The following is a 7,509-nucleotide window of genomic DNA, read 5'->3' on the forward strand; positions in this document are numbered from 1 at the left end:
CGCTCGAATGCCCGTGAAGACCAGCTGGCTGGTGCCGGAAACCAGAAGAGCAGCTGGCGATGGTGCATGTACCCACCGAGAGGGCTCTGCGTGGCATCCCTGGCATGCTTGCCATAGGTCACCATCACAGCCCTAATAAGTAACTTATTATAAATATACTTCTGGGAACTGAATAAATAGTTGCCCGATAGTGGAACTTTATAGCCCGTTTCCGGAAGGATCAAGGAACCACTGGTTACTTTAATCTTTAACTGGGCATCTTTTCTTTCTTTCCTTCCTTCCTTCCTTCCTTCCTTCCTTCCTTCCTTCCTTCCTTCCTTCCTTCCGTCCATCCGTCCGTAGGAAGTTATCACCCAGCCCTCTCCCAGAAAAATGAAATATCCTAGGAAATATTGAAAAGGCAGAATATTTCTCTGGATGTGAAAAGAAAGAAACATGTTTTAAAAGACAGAATAGCTGCCTGTAGCTTCCTGCCCATCCTCACTGTTAATGGGCCATTAAGAAGGCCAAGCCAGTCCACTTTACATAATAAAGACTTCTCCACTTCAACTCCGGGGGGGGGATGGGATTAAGGCATGATAATATTGGCCCTTTACTCAACTGACCACATGGCATCTGAGAACTCAACGAAACCTGGATTCAAAACGCAGCCTAGAGAGTTGCCCCTGCATGGCCCTATGGGAGTCTGACAACCAATCAGAATACATTTCTTACACAGGAACAGGAAACAGAGAGGTGGGACTGAACGGGTTATAAAAAGCCTAGCAAGCCCCTCCCTCGGCCCTTCTCTTCTTCTCCACCAACATTGAAGCATGTGATCCCCTTTTCTGTTCAGGGCTCAAGCCATGTGGTCCTGCCCACCAATAAACCATCTTTCCAAGCAGCCTCCATGTCTCCAGTGTCTTTTTCCGCACTTGGAGCTGAACCCAGAAGGACATTTCCTTCCTTCCTTCCTTCCTTCCTTCCTTCCTTCCTTCCTTCCTTCCTTCCTTCCTTCCTTCCTTCCTTCCTTCCTTCCTTCCTTCTTTCCTGCTTCACAATGGGCACACCATTATACAAAGTAGTTGAGGACAGGAAGATGTTAAAAGTAATATCTTTTAAACCTCTCCCCCCCCCCACCTTGAGTTCATTTTAAACTCAGTGGCCTAGAGAGCCAAATTGATGTAGCAGTTAAGGCTTCAGACTAGAAACCAGGAGTGATTTGGATGATCCTGGATCAGTCCTCTCTCTCTCAGCCCTAGGAAGGAGTCAATGGCAAGCCACTTCTGGATTCTTGCTGAGAAAACTGCAGGGATTCATCCAGGCAGTTGTTAGGAGTCAAAGCAGTGGCGGGTTTCAAAAATTGTTCGAACCTACTCTGTGGGTGTGGCCTCCTTTGTGGGAGTGGCTTGCCGCCCATGTGACCGGATGGGAGTGGCTTGCCGACCATGTGACCGGATATGAAGATGCCAACGACACTTGTCAGAACCACCTTAAATTACCTCACACACAGCACTGGCATGCATAAGAATAGAATGTAAACTTGTTTTTTAAAAGCATCTTTGGTTTGCGTTAAAACAACTTCAACACACGCAATGTTCTGATTGCACCACAAACGCAGTAGTCATCCTTACCTTTCACAGAGGCACTGGGTTTTATAAATATGAGCATGATGGTGTAGAATAATCATATCCAAGGACCAGTGGTGGGTTTCAAAAAAATGTTGGAACCTCTTCTGTAGGTGTGGCCTGCTTTCCGGGTCCATGTGTAGAACCTCTTCTAACCGGTTTAGTAGATTTGACGAACCGGTTCTACCGAATAGGTGCGAACTGGTAGGAACCCACCTCTGAGTCAAAGGCACATATATACAATTGGAGGGAGTGGCATTGGTCACAAAAAAACAAACACATATACAAATATACCAGGTAAATATACCAGGTAAAACGAAGGGGGTACTAGAAGTACCAGTACAAAAAGCTGTTTAGACGGGGTTTTTTTTGTTTTACAACTTCAAAATATAAAGGGTTCCCATTTTGTGTTCTGTCCAAGGTATTTTATAGTACCTTTAATTCTTTTCAGGGTTCTCAAAAAGTGATCGGATCTCAATCAGTGCTGACTTAAGTATGCTGTTCATCCAGTCACCTGTTGGAGCCTGTTGGAGCGTCTTCTCCATTTCCCCCAACATTTTTGGAGAAACGTGTTGCAACGTTTCTCTCTGCATTGAATGTGGTGCTTTCTTGGCAACTTCTTCTGAAATGGCTTTGTGACTTATCCTGTGAATGAATTGCACCCCAATGCCTGCGGGGGATCTCTTGGCTGCTACAATCTCGCCCCATTAACTAGGAAGTTTCTTGAATAGTGTCCGTCTTCTCTCTCTCTCTCTCCCTCTCCCCACCGCTCTCTCCCACCCCTCTGGCAACACCATTTGAACTTCTGTTTCTTGTGCATGTCTTCTCTCTCTCTTTTCGCCCCCACTTTGCCGAGTTTGGCTGGCCTTTTTCAAAGCTCTTCCATCACCCAGCAGGGCCCAACAATTGCCAGAGGCTTCCAAGAAACACAAAAGAGAGTTGTGACTCTCCGCCAAGAATTCTGGGCTGGCCGCCAAGCTCAGAAGCCACCTGCCCAGGCCCCAGTGGTGCGTTAGCTCTTCCAGCTGCCTCCCCCCCCTTGCCCCAACCCCACCCCAGCCCACCAGTTCGGTTCCTGTTCCCTGGACGAGTAACTTTAGCTTTTGTTCCTCCGATGCTAATTATTTCAGTGTGTCTGGACCGATTGCCTGCAAAGTGCATTGGGTGGGGGGGGGGGGAAGCAGAGAGCCCAGGACCGCCTCTGGCTTCTTGTGGCGCTTTTCTTCCCGGAGCAGAGCTTGTGAACTGGCGCATAATTGCTTCCCACTTTTCCCTTGAATGACATTTGGCTTTTGCCAAGCGAAGCCCTCAGGAGGCAGAGAACTGAAGCTGTCTAACTACCTTTGAAGAAAGAGTGGGGGTGGTGGTGGGGGCATTGTAGATTGTATGAAAGGCTACTGTGGTGGACTTGGCTATATCCTATTTCCACTCCAGAGAAGGTAAATTGGTGAGCTGGAAGCCAAACAACCTGTCCAAAGACTCGATTTGTAAGGCCAAGGTGAGAATCCAAAACCCCAAACTGCTCTTTAAACCCAGTTTCCTTTCCAAGGAATTGCTAATTTCACAAAAGGCGGGTTATTTCTCCCTCGCTCTCCAGCAGCTGCCTCCCCCTCAAATGCTTTTTCTTCTTGGATGCATGTGCGTAGAAAGGGTAGGATTGCCTGACTCACATGGACACCTAGGGAGAGAGGAAAATGCACACCAACTCAAATTATGCCTCGCCTCTTTGTCTGGCTGTTTCAGATCTGTTGGGAGTTTTAACAGCAAAAGCAGAAGAGAAGACAGATTTTGCTAGGAAGACCCTGGAACAATGCAAACGCAGTAACCCTCCCCTTCACCTCCCCTTGAAGAGCATTCGGAGACTTCAGCTTGTCCAGAACGCAGCCGCGCGAGCGATCGTGGGTGCACCTCGGTTCACCCACGTAACACCTATCCTCCGCGAGCTGCACTGGCTGCCTATTGGTCTTCGGATACGCTTCAAGGCGCTAGTCGTCACTTATAAAGCCCTTCATGGTATTGGACCTGGGTACTTGAGAGACCGCCTGCTGCCAATTACCTCCAATAGACCGATTAGATTCCACAGATTAGGCCTCCTCCGAATCCCATCCGCCGGCCAATGCCGACTGGCGACCACCCAGAGGAGGGCCTTCTCTGTGGCTGCTCCGGCCCTCTGGAACAAGCTCCCCGTGGAGATTCGAACCCTCACCACCCTCCAGGCCTTCCGCAAAGCCCTTAAAACCTGGCTGTTCCGACAGGCCTGGGGCTAAAGAGTTTTTGCCCCCCCCTCGAATGGTATGGTTGTTGTGTGCTTTTAAATTGTGTATTGTTTTGTTTGTCTTTTTATCCCTTATCTGTATCCCCTTCCCTGACTTGGATTGTGAGCCGCCCTGAGTCCCCTCCGGGGAAAAGGGCGGCATATAAGTGCAATAAATTCAATTCAATTCTATTCTATTCAGGATAGCCTGGTAGACTTCATGTTGCCTTGAACCATGGCCCCCCCAAAGGGCTCCAAGATCACACAACCAAAATTCAGCAGTGAGAGTTTATTTATATTTTTTGAAAAGCCCCTTACTTTGCAGAGACCTTCGTTAATATCGATTGGGGCTGTGCAAGTAATTTGAAAGAGGTGCTTTGCAAAAGGCTCGTGTGCCTGAGAAGAGAAGAGGTTTTCTTTGAATCAATAAAGCAGCCCCATCCTTTTGAAAGTTTGTTTGGCTGTTTCGAAGACAGTTCTGGTTGTCCAGAACTGCTTTGCTGGCAGTTCCAGACACGTGAGTCTTCCAGAACTGGTCTTTTATTACAATGAGAAACACTGTTCCCCTGGCATTTTTCAGTAGCACCTCCTTTAGATCAGTGGTGGGTTTCAAAAATTGTTCGAACCTACTCTGTGGGTGTGGCCTCCTTTGTGGGAGTGGCTTGCTGCCCATGTAACCAGATGGGAGTGGCTTGCCGCCCATGTGACCGGATATGAAGATGCCGACGACACTTGTCAGAACCACCTTAAATTACCGCACACACAGCACTGGCATGCATAAGAATATGATGTAAACTTGTTTTTTAAAAGGCATCTTTGGTTTGCGTTAAAACAACTTCAACACACACAATGGTCTGATTGCCCCACAAACACAGTAGTCATCCTTACCTTTCACAGAGGCACTGAGTTTTATAAACATGAGCATGATGGTGTAGAATAATCATATCCAAGGACCAGTGGTGGGTTTCAAAAAATTTCGGAACCTCTTCTGTAGGTGTGGCCTGCTTTCCGGGTCCACTGGTGGAACTGCTTCTAACCGGTTCGGTAGATTTGACGAACCGGTTCTACCGAATAGGTGCGAACTGGTAGGAACCCACCTCTGCTTTAGATGCTTTGCACGAATTGCTCATACGTGCAGGGGACTTGGGAGATGTGAGGCGGAAAAAGAAATAGGAACTGCAAAAGGAGTGGTTGGGGGGTCTTTTGAGACACGTTTCTCCCCCTCATTAGTCTGGTAGGACTGTAATCAGAAGGTTTATTGGTTTTGTATGCCGCCCACTCCCGAAGGACTCCGGGCGGCTCACAATAAACAGGGGAGGGAATAAATAAGACAATACAAACAATTTTAAAATCCACAACGGTCACAATTAAGACAGGGCTGGGGGCTTTAACAGCCCCCAGCCTGCCGGAACAGCCAGGACTTAGTAGCTTTACGGAAGGCCGGGAGGGTAGTGAGGGGTCCGGATCTCCACGGGGAGCTCGTTCCAGAGGGCCGGAGCAGCAACAGAGAAGGCTGTTGAGCCGAGGTGGCGCAGTGGTTAGGGTTCAGTACTGCAGGCCACTTCAGCTGACTGTTATCTGCAGTTCAGCGGTTCTAATCTCACCGGCTCAAGGTCGACTCAGCCTTCCATCCTTCCGAGGTGGGTGAAATGAGGACCCAGACTGTGGGGGGTGATATGCTGACTCTGTAAACAGCTTAGAGAGGGCTGAAAGCCTTATGAAGCGGTATATAAGTCTAACTGCTATTGCTAAGGCTCTCCCTCGGGGGGTCGCCAGCCGGCATTGGCTGGCAGATGAAACCCAGAGAAGGCCAAGCCTGTGCGATCGAATTGGTCTTTGGGAGAAGTTTCAAACGTCTTGTGTGCTCCAGTATAATTTCTTCCTCTCCACAAAAACTCCCCCCCTCCCCCAGTCCCCCTGTAACAATCAATCTAATGTTGCTCTTTTTTTTACAATGGCTCTTTTGTTTCTGGGTGGGCGTCCCCCCCCCACCACTTGAGATTCCTCCACAGGTCCCTGCCATATCATTCGCATTATGGAAACAATTCCGCAGGCCAAGCAATGTTCCGCTCACTTTGTTAATTTGCAAAGGACCCGATTGTCATCTTTCAGTGGGAGACGTAAGCAAAGGGGATTTTTGTCTTCTGGCCTCTGACCCAGTCCAATCACAAAGCCATAGGCCTCTTTTGGTTTCTCCACACATTCTAGAGCCCTTCACTTGTAGGTCTCTTGGCAGTGTGGGATCAGACTGCCACCGTCATCAGCAAGCAGGGTTTGTCCATTTTTTCAGTCTAGTTTACAGACGGCAATCCCTGGTGGCATCCAGCAGTGGGTTCCTACCAGTTTCGCACCAGTTCGGTAGAACCGGTTCGTCAAATCTACCGAACCGGTTAGAAGAGGTTCCACCAGAAAGCAGGCCACATCTACAGAAGAGGTTCCAAAATTTTTTGAGACCCACCACTGACATTCCAGTTAAGCTTGTCTCGGCATTTGTTACTGGACGGAGGAGGGGGTCAGAACAAAAACAATACAAATAACAATAGCAGTTAGACTTATATACCGCTTCATAGGGCTTTCAGCCCTCTCTAAGCGGTTTACAGAGTCAGCATATCGTCCCCAACAATCCGGGTCCTCATTTTACCCACCTCGGAAGGATGGAAGGCTGAGTCAACCTTGAGCTTGGTGGGATTTGAACAGCCGAACTGCTGAACTGCAGTCAGCTGAAGTAGCCTACAGTGCTGCATTTAACCACTGCGCCACCTCGGCTCAATGAAAACAATACAATGGAACCTTGGGAAAGGTGGCTTTATTATCACCACAAAATAATTACGCATGAATGGTAATTTTTACCTGAGGAAAAAAAATGACAAATGTGTGAGGCGGCCAAATGAATGCAGACTCTGCTTCTGAAAAGCCTGGAACTTTGGCCGGTTGACTATGGCTTGGTAATGCTATTTGTCTATTGCATGTTAAACCTTTCTGTAAGATACAAAAACATCCCCCTTCCCCCCCTCCCAATTCAGCCATCTCCATTCACTTTTGCTCCCCGTTTCATATTCTACTTCGCAGGGCACCCGCTCAGCTCCCCTCCACATTTCTGTCACACATATTACAACAGTTTGTGTATACCAGATGGAGAAAATGTCCAGATATCAATCGTAATAATGGAGTACTTTATTTCTCAGAAAATCGATTTTAAGCGGTAATGCTTTTTAAATTTTGGCCTGGCTGTACATGCTTTTCAAATAGGATTTCTGGCGAGTATATGGGTGCACATTAAAAATGTGTCCTATGCACATACACACACACACACACACCACTTTGATTGTGAGGGAAGCCTCAGGGATTGATTTTCTTTGTAGCTGGCAACCCAAAATTGACAAGAAGGGGAAGGTGGAATATCACCCAGGATTTGTATTTGCATTTTCTTCTCTGCTTTGGGGAGCTGGTTATCTTGAATTCAGGACTGTAATCCTTTCAGGCAACTAATATATCGTCTTGTGTCAAATGAGTGCATGTGGGTCGGCATAAATTGCATTTGGGACCAGATCTCAACAGAATCCATTGCATGATATAATATCCTGGTAAACGGAAGATTCAGATTCTCAGTAGATGACGAAGAGGCACAGAAACTCATCCCACAGGATG

Source organism: Thamnophis sirtalis, unplaced genomic scaffold (assembly GCF_051295495.1).
Source record: "Thamnophis sirtalis isolate CommonGarterSnake01/CBP01778 unplaced genomic scaffold, rThaSir2_p1.2 scaffold_12, whole genome shotgun sequence".
Lineage (NCBI taxonomy): Eukaryota > Metazoa > Chordata > Lepidosauria > Squamata > Natricidae > Thamnophis > Thamnophis sirtalis.